Source organism: Oreochromis aureus, linkage group 9 (assembly GCF_013358895.1).
Source record: "Oreochromis aureus strain Israel breed Guangdong linkage group 9, ZZ_aureus, whole genome shotgun sequence".
NCBI classification, from domain to species: Eukaryota; Metazoa; Chordata; class Actinopteri; order Cichliformes; family Cichlidae; genus Oreochromis; species Oreochromis aureus.
Genome location: NC_052950.1, coordinates 10,983,153 through 10,998,636, shown reverse-complemented (window position 1 = coordinate 10,998,636; position 15,484 = coordinate 10,983,153). Strand labels below are relative to the sequence as shown.

Genomic DNA, 15,484 nt, shown 5'->3' with positions numbered 1-15,484 from the left:
AGGTAGAGGAGGAGGAATACTGACTGTTTTTAAGAAAAAAACTTTCACTACAAACAACTCCATGTACTGGTTTCCCCTCCAGCTTTGAAGTTCTCATATTTGAACTGGGACGCTCTCAACCGGTTGTGTGTGCAGTAATCTATCAGCGCCTAAGTTTAACAAAGATTTTTTAAATGACTTTTCATGTTTTTTGGCTGAAATTGTGCCTAAAGAGGATCGGATTATAATAGTTGGTGATTTTAATATTCATGTCTGTTGCCCTGATGGACTGCTTGATCAAGAGTTTTTAAATCTTATTCAGTGTTTTGACCTTGTACAGTCTGTAGAAGGCCCTACACACCAGCAGGAGCACACTCTTGACCTGGTGTTATCATATGGTTTATCTGTTTTTAATTTGGAAATTGGGGACTCACTGTTCTCTAATCACAAACCTGTTTCTCTTGTGCATGAGTTTAAAGCTCGCGCTCCACCCCGCCGCTGCTCTCTTCTCCTCCACTTTTATAAAGAAAATCTTTACCGACCCTGAGATTACTTATTGGGTCCACCCCAGATGAGCTGCTTCTGCAGTTCCAGGAAACCTGTACTCAGACCCTAAACACTGTGAACACATTAAAAACCAGGCGCCCAAAAAGTATTCCTCAGTCCTGGTTAAATGAATCCACCCGAGCAGTCAGGCGTCAGTGTAGGAGAGCAGAGTGAAAGTGGAAGAAAGACAATTTGCAGGTTTCTTTTGAAATGTTAAAAGAATGTTGGAAATTTGATCAGAATACAGTGAAAATGAGAGAAACAGATATTTTTCTCAGATCATTGTGTTAAATTGTCATAATCCCCGTGTTCTCTTTAACACTAACAGCTCTACTCTAAACAACCCTGAAGCCTCTGCTGACACATGTAATCAGTTCCTTTCTTTCTTTGTAAACAAGGTTGAGTCTATCAGGTCAGCAATAGTACTTCCTACATGTGACCCATCGGTGTTTATTCCATGACTGTAAACATGTTTCCATTTGTCACTTCAGTCTTTACTCTGAAATACAGGAAATGACATCATGGCTCAAAATCTTTGTCGTTCAACCAATTCTTTATTTAACATTTTTTTAACTTTATTTAAGAACTTAAAAAGAATTCAAAAAGAACTTTAATAAAATACATTCACTAAAAACTTGAGAACAGGAAACTGATTTTTCATCCAACCACTGAAAAAAAAAAGGTAACCACTGAACACAAACACTATAGAAGAACAGTTTATAAAGATTAAAATGGAACTATAGGAACATTTTAATTTATAGCCTCATTAGATCTTTAAGGAGAGCCGATCTGAACTCTGTGGAGCCTGATCTCCAGGGTTTTAAGTTGGACTCTGAAACCAGAAGAGGATGTTTCTCTCTCTTCAGATTCGCTGTCATCCTGTGATGGGAACGATTTCAGCCCTGCGTGATCGCGCTGATGTTTGCACAGAGCAGATAATGAAGTGAATGTTTTAACACATTGGTAACAGTGAAACAGTTTATTAGTAACGTGGGATCGTTTGTGTGCGGAGTATGAACTGAGATTACTGAAGCTCTTGTCACACTGCTCACAGCTGTAGTTTCCTTCCATGTGTGTACGTTCATGCTTGTTACGACTACTTGAACGTGAGAAGCTTTTGTCACAGTGTCTGCACTTGTATGGTTTCTCTCCTGTGTGGACTCGTTTGTGTGTTTTAAGGTGACCTGCAGTGGTGAAGGATGACCCACACTGATCACAGAGGTGCTTTTTAACCCCACTGTGAAAGAGTTCATGTTGTTTTAACTCGCTTGACGTGGGGAAGCTTCTCCCACATTCTTTGCAGTATTTCAGTTTGTCTCCAGTGTGTTTACGTTGATGTATTTTTAGGCCGGCTTGCTGACTGAAAGTTTTTCCACAGATGTCACAACGGAAGTCTTTCCCACCACCACAGCGATGACAGGGTTGAGAAGTGGATCCATCTGTGTCGCTCTGCTTCTAAACAAAGACACAAAGACAGTGTAAGTCAGTCCTTCAACACTTTTATCCTGAACATCGCCTGAAATAAAGAGCATCTCTGCAGACGTCCAATTATATTTTACTGTTTTGATTAACACACTCAGTTTACTGGGCAACAATAAGTACAATACTACCACCATAATACTACAGTAATACTTATTTAATATTACAGTAACATCTGACTTACACTTAAGTACTACCACGCTACTGTTTTTAGGGTACCCATGCTAAACTACTGTAACACTGCAATAATACTAATTTAACACTGCATTAATAACACTGTAATTGTGCAGTTATAACACTCAGCTGAAAAACACTATTACCCCCAATGACACTGTAATTATAACATTAAATGGGTATTTTAACACTAATGTTTAAAAGTACTAAAGCTATATGGAAGCAATGATACTACAGCTACAATACTACAATATCATTACGTAACGATACAACTTTGTTAACCATAAGAGAAGATTACTGAATGGTTTGGTTTTGTACTTAATTTATGTTTTATTTTTTTCCATTTACACCTGACAGAGGAATGAGCTGCTGTAAACCAAAGGCCATTTATGCAGAAATAACAACACCATGATATACCACGAAGCTGCCTGAAGATTAAATAACAGCAACATATCAATTTTCAGCACTTTTAGTTTTTCATGATCGTGTAAACAAAAATCATAACTGAAATGAAAATCTGAATAATGGCTCAGAGCTACTCTTCGGTGCAGTAGAAGTGCTAACATGCTAACACAATTTAATGAGCAGACTTGTTCCAAACAGTCAGACTGAACTTACAAGAAAAAAATAAAAATACATACCTCACAGTAACTGCACTTGTAGAGTCTCTTTCTGGTGTGGATCTGTTGGTGTCGTCTCAGGTGACTCGAAGCTTTAAAAGTCTTCTCACACAGGTCGCATTGATAAGGTCTCTCCTCAGTGTGGGTAAACATGTGGCTTTGTAAATGTGCGTCTGTTGTAAAGTATTTGCCACACTGATCACACCAGTACACATTTTCTCCGGAGTGAATGCGTAGGTGTATATTTCGGTACCATAGCTGGCTGAAAGATTTTCCACAGATGTCACAGCTGTATGCCTTAATTCCAGAGTGGGTAACTAGATGTCTCTGTAAGTGGCTACTTCGAATAAAAGCTTTACCACACTGATCACAGCTGTAAGCTTTAACTCCACTGTGGACGATTTGGTGTCTTTTTAGGACATTCTTCCAGGAAAACGACTTTCCACACAAGTCACAGCTGAACGGTCTCTCTCCAGTGTGGATGAGCTGATGTTGTTTTAGTTTAGACTTCAAAGTAAAACCATTCCCACACTCGTCACAGGTGTTTTTTTTCTCTCTCTTTCTTCTGTGAGGTTTGTCGGCGTCCTGAGAGCGCTGACTTCTCGGTCCATGTTGGTCCTGCAGTGACAGAGATACAAACAGAGGCAGTGAGTGAAATGCATTCATTAAACAAACTGAAGCTTCAAACTCCCTCCATTAACACTAGTTTTAAACCTGAAGTTGGAGTGTGGCACTAAACACCTTAAAGGTCTCTTATCCCCACCTACTGGTAGTAGTAACACATTACATCCAACCTGGTGTTAAAGATAATTAATGACTGTTCAAACACTCTAAAATCATGCCCATCCCTCCTGCTTGTACACAAATATTAATGCTAACACACTCAGAATAGTAATAAATGTTTACCAGGTCTGCACTTTTTTTTTTATATTTCCTGTTGCTGTTTCCTATTATATATTTCTATAACTTTCTAATATATTCAATAATAATAAATCAAATGTAACAGTTACTAGCTTGGTTCAGTGAAGGATGATGTCAGAGTCTGACTGTACCCTGAGGGTTGTTTTTACTTTTACTCGTTACATTAAAAAAATATATCTGTATTTTCTACTCCTTACATTTTCAAAACAGGCTTGTTACTTCTGGTTTAAGGCATTTGAGGGGAGTTATTTCATCACCTTAGTCAGGGGTTAAAGTGGGCCTTTGTTTTGGGTTTTTTTTCGTTTTTTTGGGGGGGGGGCAGCATCTGAACGACTGCAGGTGCTGATAAGTTACGGTCGCAGTATTCCAACATCTAGCTAGCAATACAGAACACGAGTGACAATAAATGGAGTAATATTTTTTATGTGGCAGTTAATTTCACATGCAGCGATTCTATCAGCCCAACAAACATCAGCAAACACACAAACTGTTTGTGTGCAGTTTGTCTCACAATGTGATTTAAAGTAATGTTTAACCAAGTCGGTGCACTTTGCTGATAAACTGAGCGCACTGAGTTCGCACGGCACTTTGGTGACTGTGAAGCACAAAAAAAGAATTTCCAGCTGCTTCTCAACCCATTTACGTGAAAACTGCACCTGTGCAGATTCAGATGGAGCTGCAGTGTAATGGTACACTCAAGGCAAAGTACAACACTGAATGGCCCGCAAAGTTTATTAGTTCCATTCCTGCAGCAATGCCCCAGCTCCGTCTACATGCAGCTCGAACCTTGTGTATGTTTTCATTTATTTTTTCTGGGTTTTTGGCAGCATGTTCATATTTCTTACTTGCATAATTTTGACAGGATATATTTTTATGAAGAGCAAAATATTTAAAGTTAAAGTTGATTTTTTTAAGTTTATTTATTCTGGAATAATATTCCTGTCTGTTTTTATTCATATTTATGTTTAAAAAAACATTGATTTAGTGTGTTCAATAAATGTTTGTCTTGTTTGGCCCGCGACCTAAAGTGTGCCTTGAGTTTTGGCCCCCTGTGCAATTGCGTTTGACACCCCTGGTGTAGAGGATGGAAATCAGCCAGGACAACTCATCAAACATCTGCAGACATCTGGTTGAATTCATTTGTGTACATCCACAGAGAGCAGCAGGTCAGCTGATCACAGCCTGTACATTAAGAAAATCGACTGGAGCTCTCAATAGAAATGATTGTGAGCTGTGACTCTTTTCCCCACACTGAGCCACTACAGCCGATTTTAGGGTTCCCCACCTGCTGAATCCCACTTTAACCTCTTCCCTGCCCATTTTCCTCTTTAGAGGCAAAGTCACCCTCTACAATGTAGGCATTGTATTATTACATGATTATTACATTACATTAATATAGCACAAGGTTCAGTTAGTTTTGCATAAAATATATATCAGTACTTCAGCTTTTAACCCTTTAAGACCTACCATAGAACCAAGTTCGCCAGAGCTCATATTTATATTTTTACCTGCCCTTAGTGCCATTTTTGGGAGCATTTCAAGTTGCTATACATGAATATGACCATTATTTCCCAAATTTTAATAATATGTATGCATTAAGTCCATAGTAACTACATAAAGTACAAAAAAACTGCAATAAATTACAAAAAATTTAAAATCGTTTTTGTTTGGGGTTTTTTTTAGACATATTTCTAGTTAGAGAAATTTCAGAGGTTTATCCCTCAAAACTGTAAATGCAAAAAAGTTGCACATTGTTTCCAACCACAGGAAATTTGTTTTGAGTATTTTTGAGATTTTTATATCCTGCAGGAAAAACAAAGATAAATATTATAATGCAAATTTGCAAAACAAACAGCATGTGCATCAAAATAAACTATTGCCAACAGTGCAATCTGAGTTCTAAGCATCCCAGAAACAATACAGAAAACAATAAAGTCAAACATGACTTTATAAAAACACCAGTATAGGTATCCCTGAAGGCAGGTTTTGTCAAGTAAAATTGGACATGCGATAGTTCGCGCTGACATCTATTCGAACGTAGGAAGTGCTATGAACAGCTGATCGGATCGGCAAAGCGTGTTTCTGGAATGTTATGTTTTTTTGCTGCAAGTGCTTTTTATGCAGTTTTTGCAAATACATATGTGGAAGGAAACTGTGACCTAGGGCAAGCTGATGGCATAAGATGTAAGTACAACTCCTCCTAAATAAAATAATTGTGCTAGCTTACGTGCAGTTCTACCGGGATTTTAAATTGTTACGCAAAACGGAGCGTTCCTGCTCCAATAGGCCTTAAAGGGTTAATGGAGTATTTCTTAACAATAGTATCTGTCACCTTCTGTGTCGAACTCATTGTTTTCTCCGCAGTGGCTGAGCTGAGTCCAAGTAGCTTAAATGTTCCCCTGCTGCTGAGACTCTTCTCCTCCTGCTGATCAGCTGGGACACAAAACAGAACTTTGTTAGGCTCCACACTGCACCGAAGAGTCAAAGTGTCTCATATGTTCATCTGAGAACACACAGAACAAATTTTAGCTTCCTTGGGTGGGCAACTTGTTTGAAACAAACACAAAAGGTTTGAGCACTGATACCAAATTCAGCAGTATGGCACACCAGTACCAGGAGAGCAATTCCTCTTTAAAAAAGGCCCTGGCCAAGAACGAAAACAGAACAATCAATGGAGCTGCATAAACGAGTACAGTGTTTCCCAACCACTGTGCCGCGGCATATACGTGTGCCGTGAGAAATGATCATGTGTGCTGTGGAAGATTATCCCATCTGAGTGGGTGTAGAAATCTGAGCCATGATCTGAGTAACCCTCATCACTCACTCACACTCCGATTCTCTACTTGTATCAAGTCCATTGCACTACTTTCAAGCATTCTGTCCACCTGTCCTCTAATGTGTGCCTTCCTCCTCTTTGTATATACTCCTCTTATATGTTATTTATTCTTACTGTCTTACTATTTATATTGTTTTCCATGCACAGTTGGTGTGGAGCTCCCACAATTTAGTTGAATATGTACAAAGACAATAAAAGACTATTCTATTCTATTCTATTCTATATATCTTTGTTCCTCCATTTCAGTTTTGTTTGGAGCTTTAAAAGATCTGCAGTACATTTAAATGTCATAAAATTAGAACACAGATCCCCTCTTAGGGTTCGAGGCTGTATTTGTTTTAAAAATGCATCTCTGGTATCTCTGGCCTATCATTATTGTTTTCCTCACACTTAATCAGGCTCATTTACTGAATACTGAACAGAATATATCAAATCATCTTTGAAATGATTCTAATGATGGGCCTCTCAGAGTGAGGCCAGTTTTTACAATCACATGCCCTGTGGGCCGACACAACTTTGCACTGATAAAGGCAGCTGTGTTTTAGCCTGGAATACATTTATTTTTTACCTTTCTCATAAATGGATTTCATTATAGCACTTTTACCGCCAACATGTTGGGATTTTTTTGTAGCCAGAAGTGACCTTATATGGATGAAGGGTGGCGCTAGCTAGCTAGCTTGGATAGCACGCTGCATTCAAAAACTGTGCAGGTGCCACACAGTGACACAGAGATGCTAACTAGCGCTTAGTAACAGACTAATAAAATAATAGAAACTCTGATTACACTTAGCTAATTTAAAAGCTTTCTTCTAATAATAACACTGTTTTCTTCTCTGTGTTTCATTAGCATTTGTTGATATCTTCTTGTAAATTAGTTTATAGCAGCTTGACTTGATGTAGAGGCTTTTTCTTTCAACAGGTTAACAAATAACTGACAACAGAGACCGAGGAGAGCAACAGAAAACTTCACTCAGGAGCTAAACTCAAGATTGACTGAACTCAGATCAAAGTTACCTTAGTGCTTCACTTTAGATGAGGAAGAAAAATAAACTAAAATACAAACGCAATGAAGCGGGAACTCTGCGGCTTCTTCTTCTTTTGGGTTTTTCTTTGGCGGTTAGAGCTTTAAGGTGCATTACCGCCACCTGCTGGACTAGATGGTTCTTAAACTAAAACTAGAGATTTAAAAGTATTTTAATTAACAATAAAAACAAAGACAAAATGTGTCAGTGTGTTATATTCATTAACATAAACATCAGATGGCTTCAGCTTACCCTAACCCCTATTTATTTAAGAGGTTTTGCTTTTTGCAGGTCGCCACAGTCAATAAGTTTGTGTTGTTTTGCCTGATTTAATAAAGGTTACACTGACTGACTTCTCTATCAGCAGATCCAAGTGTGACATTAGCCATAATTTCCCAGGAGGGTAATTGGGTTTGGAGTCACAGCACAGTTTTCAGATTTAATTAATGGGCTTGAGTACAGCCTGATAATTACAGGCATTCAAACTGCCTGTAATTCTATGGCATTCTGTCTCTATGAAGACATTAGATCTTACATATTTCTCGGTTAAAACCACATTCAACTCCTGAACAATAAGCCTGCAGCTGCAATGTTGAGGCAACTAAGAGTTTTGATAAGAATTTTCCAAAAATCTCATCCAATTAATTCTCCTTTACAGATTGTATAACTTTCACTTTTTACAATAAGAATTCTCCAACAAATGTTTAGAAGAAAATGATTTTTCTTTCATTTGTTTTGATACTAACTGAAACCACAAAGCTCCAGTTTCACACCCCAAACTAACCAACTGTAATGCTTCTTTTCATCAGCACAATAGTTTTCAGTTTTCAATTTCACATTGGTCTATATTCTCCACATCCTGTCATGTCCTTATCCTTGTTGGGAATCAGAGATATGAATATAATCAATTCATTAATTAACAATTGAATTCCACGCATGTGTTCATCCACAGCAGCTGGACAATAAAATTTATTGTGACCCTGATACTGCAGCAGATCTCTCTGATCCATTTCCTGTTATCACTTCAAATAGAAATGAGGCTGTAGAGGTTTGGTGCGTGCAGAAAAACAGCTGCAGGGCTGCTGAAAAGACTTTTCTGCTCCAACTTTCTGCGAGCAAACGCTCAACTTCTCCCAGCGTGTTGAGCTAATGATTAGTTGGTGTTTTTCTCCAAACACTCGCTCACTCTTCTCTCAACGTGTTCACAATAAACTGTGAACAGACACCGAGGAGAGCAGCAGAAGACCTCATTCAGGAGCTAAACTCAAGATTAACTGAACTCACATTAAAGTTTGCTCGGTGCTTACCTTTAGATGAGCCCACAAACTGCGAGACACTCTACTGTGGCAACACCACCAGTTTGTAAAGAAAAAGAGACGACAAAGAAAAGTTTTTTCTTTCCAGAAAAAGCAGCAAAACAAACTCAGTGAAGAGGAGGGAAACCTCTCAGACAGACCCAGACCCCTGCACAAAGTGCTGTTCAGACAAACTCATTTATATTTCATGTTTTGCAGTGTGGCACACCACTACCAGGCGAGCCATCACACTTCCTCTTTATGCCACAGTACAGGAAGTGTCAGCTCGAAGAATTTTATTTATTTTAATTTTTTAATTCATCTATTTATTTTATTTTAAGTGTGAAAATTAAAACGCATCAGATTGAAAACCTCAAGCAAAACAACCGATGAAGCTGCATAAACTGGTAACACATATATACAAACAAATATATAAATTAAGTACATTAAACACAGGCGATAAACATTCGAAGCTAAAACAACCAAAACTTATTAAACTTTAGAATTTAAAAAGAATGAAAACCTTCATGAACGTGATGAAAAGTGTTTCATGTCAGAAACAAATGTAATAATATTCAGGACAAACATTTGCAAGCTGAAGTAGCTGCATCCAAGTCAGTCAAGTTTAAAATCACCTTAAATCCATTAAGTGAGATCAGTTCCTTCAGTTTTTGTTGATTTCAGCTGATTCTAAGAGGATGGAGCTGAAAATCTGAACACTCTTTTCCCAACACAACATCTTTAACACTGAGTTGGTGGTGGGGTAGCTTTCTACACCTTCGTGGGGCGCTCAGGCTGCGTCCTGATGTGTGTCGGTTTGTGTGTCATTAGTGGGTGGGCGTGTGTGAGAATGACTAGCCTGTGTGTGATCGTGCATGGCCTGGGTCCTGTGGGACATGGTCATGGAGGCAGGTGTTCTTGGGCGCCTGGGGCAGGCTCGTACAAAGGGGTGGTCGGCCACTAGTGGAGTCAGCTGCCCCTGGCCTGTGGTTCTCCGGGATTCTCAGCCTTCGTCTGGGGGAGCCTGGGGGCCATTATTGCAGCTTCCCACCCTCATCATCAAATACAATTGTGACAAAGACACACACCCATACTCTCTCTATCAGACAGGCCGCAAGATGATTGATGATTTATGTATCTGTGGATTTATCTTACATGTGCAGCGGTTGTCGATACATTGAGTTTTTCTATTTGTAAAACATATTCGTAAAAAATCAATCAAGAGACATAGTGAGACATAGACTGTGACAACACAGGCTTGACACGGGGTCTCATACTTTGACTGTGAGTATAGAGGATTGTAGCTCAAGTTAACATGGAAAGATAGAGGTCTAAGGTCTGTAAAACTTTTGGATGTTCAGTCTCTGACAGAAGGTTTGGAGACATGTAGAAAGTTAGTTTTGAATTGGTGAAACGAATATTTTATTTACAGTTTCTCAAATACAAGGCAGATAATATTCTTCATGTACATTATTTTTTACAAATACTGGAAGTACAACAAACTGAAATAAAACACATTTTCATGAATTCATCTCTTGATGTTATATATCTGAATGTGTTCTCTCTGATTTCCCAGTATGTGTTTTGGATCGACTAAAATGTATTTACAATAGCCAGAGTCTGCTGAATCCAAATATTTCTTAAATCCAACGGTTAAAAATAAAGGTCCGAAAATTCACCCCCCATTTACTGGAAGAGATCAAACCTGAGACTCTGTTATGTTGAGCTACAGGAAGACAAGAAGATTCAAACTTAATACAAAAAATCTGATATACAGGGTGGGCCATTTATATGGAAACACCGTAATAACATGGGAATGGTTGGTGATATTAAAGTCCTGTTTGTGGCACATTAGTATATGTGAGGGGGCAAACTCCTCAAGATAGGTGGTGACCATGGTGGCTATTTAGAAGTCGGCCATCTTGGATACAACTTTTGTTTTTTCAATAGGAAGAGGGCCATGTGACACGTCAAACTTATTGGTAATGTCACAAGAAAAACAATGGTGTGCTTGGTTTCAACGTAACTTTATTTTTTCATGAGTTATTTACAAGTTTCTGACCACTTATAAGATGTGTTCAATGTGCTGCCCATTGTGTTGGATTGTCAATGCAACCCTCTTCTCCCACTCTTCACACACTGATAGCAACACCGCAGGAGAAATGCCAGCACAGTGTGGAAAAGAGGAAATTGCTTTACTGCTACAATATATTAGATAGCATATTAATCAGCATTAATATTATCTCGTATAGCTTTAAACTGGTCAGATGACAGTTAATACACGAACACCAGAGTAATCATTTAACACGCTGACACCACATTAATCCTTATTACAGGTGCAGCATAACCACTTTTAGTATTATTATGTCTCTATACACACATTGCAGTCCTGTGCTTATAAGGAGTTGAAGCTTTCCCAGGTAATTAAAGGTCTCAAGCTTCATTCAGCGTGACTGTCTGGGTGACACATTGGTTAAAAGCCTGGAGCTTAAGAAAGATCGCACACATGCTTACAAAACACACATATATCACATATAACCTAGAACTAGATTTAAGCATAGGCCTGAATGTACTGAGCAAACATGTTGCACTGGAGCTTTCTCGACAACAGGTGACGCGTGGAGAGGGCCAGCCCTGGAGACTGCAGAGGCCAGAGTCCATTGCCTTTTTGGAAGAAGATGCCAAAAAGAGGAACCTCTGTGTTGCACTTTATGCTTAAAATACATGAATGTTTTGTACATGCAAATTATGTGCTTGTAAACGCAAGAAGGGGCGTCATAATACCCTGATGCTATAAAAGCAGTCTGAAGTATAATTTTGGTGAAGACCCTTGCTGACATGTGCAGTGACTGTCTTCCCGCGCGAATACTTCAATAAAGATCGCTTGAACCCAAATCTTCTGGACTGTCTTGCCTTTGTACTCTCCACCAATTCTGAACCCGTAACAATTGGTGCATTGGCTGCGGTTGGAAGGGAGAGGCGGTGTTGGCATTGTGGACGTCCAAGAGGGTCGCATAGACGGGATCCGGTTATCGAATTGAGTGGACAAACGGGCAGCCCATCTCAAAAGGTAGGCACTACCTGTTGAATTACTCCGAAGTGTGCCGAATTGGATGTTTAAATTAATGTCTACTCATTAGATTACTGGTGACTGTTTGTGTTGTTACGATCTGACATTTTGTAGTGTGCACATTGAATAGGAAAAGGTAAAAGTAACGGAAATAGGAAATACACAAGTTAAAGTAGTTGGACTACTGAATTTAGGAAATAGGTCATTTGAAATCTGTATACGGTCATACAGTTATAATTGAATACAAAGCTGGGCTTGGGCATCAATACAGTGGGTTTGTGGTTTCGTAGGATGTCTTTAAAATGCGCGAAAATTTTTCTAGAACGGAACTGTGGGCAGTTCTAAGAAAGTGCATTGTTCGGAGGTGACGCTCCCAATTTCCTGGTGACGACCAGGATCTTCCGTTGGACGGGATAGTTCGATTGGCAATCGTGGACAACTGAGGACGGTCCAAAATAGCTACTGATTGGATCAGTTGACCGTTTGGAACGGTGTTTGCACTTTGTTTGGGTAATAAAGGTTGGACCTTGGGCGTTGGACGCTTTTAAATTAACTTAGGAACTTTAGCAATTAGACCAGACACAGGTTGGACCTGATACTGGGTCATTGAGTATCAAAAACTTGGAGTTTGTCCCTTGGAGGGTTAATTCAAATTTTGTCTAAATTATGTAGGTTGTGCGATTTAAGGCCTTGTGAATATTCTTTAATTTATCAGACGTCTCTGTGTTAGAATTTCTTTGTTTGTGTGTAGGCCCTGTCTGTGACAGGCACTGCAGCAGCCTGGTTATTTTGAGGAAGTGTCTGTGTCTATGTAAATGAGGGGCCTGTGACTGATTTAGACTGATATTTCCTGTTTACTAATGGGTGACTAATGCATGACTGCAGAGCCTGGGTTAAGCAAGACATGTGTTGGGGTTATCAGGGAAGATTGCTTTGATTTCCACTTTGTTATAATTCATGAATGATCAATGATGTGTGTTTTGCTTTCCACTTCATATGACTTGCGCTTTTGAGTGTTTATACTGAAGCTTCTGTGCATACACATGTCGGATGCAGGGTATTGTTTACTTCAATACACACGGGCAGGGGAGTTTTATGTTGTAACCTGTCGGTGTCGTGTTGTGGTTTCAGGGATTCCTTATGGTTTTCTAGTGACCGCAGTAACAGGGTCATCAGAAGAAACATTAGTTGACTTTGCATGTAGTAGTCTTGTTATCTTTCGGGCGTTGGCATTATACTGTAGACAGCAGAGAAATTTAAACCCCACTGACGCCGAACAGGACTTTTCGGCCTTCTGTGGAATTGCCTTCAGGGATTTTGACATTCTGTTCGAGTGGAAAGGATAATTGCTTGTCTCCTTTTGCTCGCATGTTCGATAACGGCTCTTGTGTGGTTGACTGTACCAGGACAGGAGACGTTGTTAACGTCACTTGTCGCTGTAACGCTGAGTTTTCTAACATTGAGTATGGCTTCACAGTAACTGCGGTAGTAAGGCCTTCGCCACAAGTGTTATTAGACTTTACTGCTCGTAGTCTTATTATATTTCGGGTGCTGGATTTATACTGTCATCCCGACAGAGGTCCCACTCCCACTGACGCCGAACGGGACTTTCCCGCATTTTGTGCTTCCGCCTTTCGGGGTTTTGATATTGATTTTCAGTGGACCGGGTAGATTGCATTGTATTTCGGCTTGATTTGCTCGAGTCAACTTTGTTTTGTAAAAACACTAATGTGCACTGCCGTGTAGATTTCATGGCTGAAAGATACCACACCGTTTTGGGGGAAGGGCGCAGGGATGTCACCGGCTTTACTTTCAGTCTTGTGTTGACTCCAGTAACGGACGGTCAAACATGGTGGGTGGAAACAGAAGTGCGTGTTTGCTGTGAAGTTGGGCTCACTGAGCGTGACTACACTATAATTGTGAACTTGACTGAAACAGAATTCCCCCTGTTATTACATGAGTGTTTGCGCTTGGTTACCACACTACGTGAGATTGTGGAAGAAAATAGTGAGGAGGCCGCAGAACTGTAAACTGATAAACATTCTTTCACGTTTGTGCAACAGTTCCCATTTCCTGTTTTGTATTTTATTGTATTTGCTCTTGGTGTGCCACATAGCTGTCGTGTGCATACATAAATTTGATCTTGGGTTTCAGCTGATACAATCTTACTGCTTACAGCGCACACATTAACGCAGTGACATGCTGACTTTTGGGCACTGCAGAATAACAATTACTCCCCTGGGAGAGGGCCAGTTCAGAGCCTGTCGTGTGTTTCGTGGAGAACGGGAGGACGCACCAGATGACCCAATTGAAATCGAAGTCGCAACCACTATCTCAGAATCACAAATAGCATGGTGGTTGACCACGAGCTTTGCATTGTTTAGTACAATGGTAGACCTGTGCGAGGAGGTCGACGCAGTACACTGGGCATCTCCGGACGAGGGGAGTGGAGAAGACATGTAGGACTGTTCCTGTTGTGTTGCAATAGCTATGCATTTGGGGTTACTTATACAGGTTTGTTTTATTGCTTTACACTGTTCAGTTTGACTGTCAGGCAGTGGTGGATATTAGATGAGATTTGCTGAAGAAATGCTTGGTCCCTGGGGAGCTAGGGTGTGGTTCCTGTTTGCTCACTAAAGCGTGAAAGGCAGCAGCTCTGCTTCCTGACAGGCACACCAGGGTCCCTGGAGGGCTGTACAGGTTTTGTGAATATTGTTAAACATGTCATTAGAGGCAAGACACTAAAATAAAGGTTATTAAGTTTATTGGTGGGGATCATTTTCAGGTTTATGTCATCGACGGGATCTGGGTTGTTGCTCAGGGGTTGACTGAGCAGATAATATTGTGTTGTGAGGCCTGAGTTCACTGTTCTCTGTGTCACCAAGCAGAATAAAAAAGGGAAGTGACTGCTAGAGCGGACAGACGAGCTCTGAGGCGGAAAAGGGAAGTGCCGGAGGGTGACTGACAGGGAGGAGCCCACAGCAGCCATTTTGAAGAGGTACGTGCTGTCTTGCAGGAAATCACAAAATGGCGGACAGCTCGGCCAACGGACAGAGGCGTTACAAGACTTTGAAGGATCAGGTAGAGGAGCTGAAAAAGGCCATAAGGATGGCCTGTACAGGTACGTCTAAAGCAGCCGAAAAGGAGTGCCGAGCCATGGAAGCAGAGGTAAGCAAAATTTTTGACTTACAAAACAAAGGGACAGATGAAAGGACAGCTCTGGAGGTTGTGCTTAGAACAGAGGGAGAGAGATGTGAGAAGAAACTAAAAAACTTACAGGATGAATCAGGAGGCCGCTCAGTTAACCGGAAAACAAAAAAGGAAATGACTGCCTTGAAGGCAATGCATGGCAACTGCTGCAAGTGGATGATGATGTGCAATGCAGTATCATCCTGGATGAAAGACAAAGTGGAACAGCCTGAGCCAGCAAAGGAAGAGGACACGGTGAGTATGATGAAATTACTGCAGAAATTACAGGAAGACAATGAAAAGCTGGAGGACAAAATGGCAAAACTCACGTTGAAGGGAGAAGAAGTAAATAA

The 15,484-nt window shown here is 40.2% G+C and overlaps 1 long non-coding RNA gene across 1 annotated transcript; it reads right to left on the bottom strand.

The window, feature by feature from the left end:
• Positions 1–3,367: 3,367 nt before the first annotated feature.
• On the bottom strand, positions 3,368–7,648 carry LOC120441674. The gene is made up of 3 exons (XR_005614175.1): positions 7,570–7,648; positions 6,052–6,152; positions 3,368–3,416 (listed from the first exon to the last, which is right to left on the bottom strand). It is a non-coding gene; the product is annotated as an uncharacterized LOC120441674 (long non-coding RNA).
• Between the last annotated feature and the right edge of the window lie 7,836 nt (positions 7,649–15,484).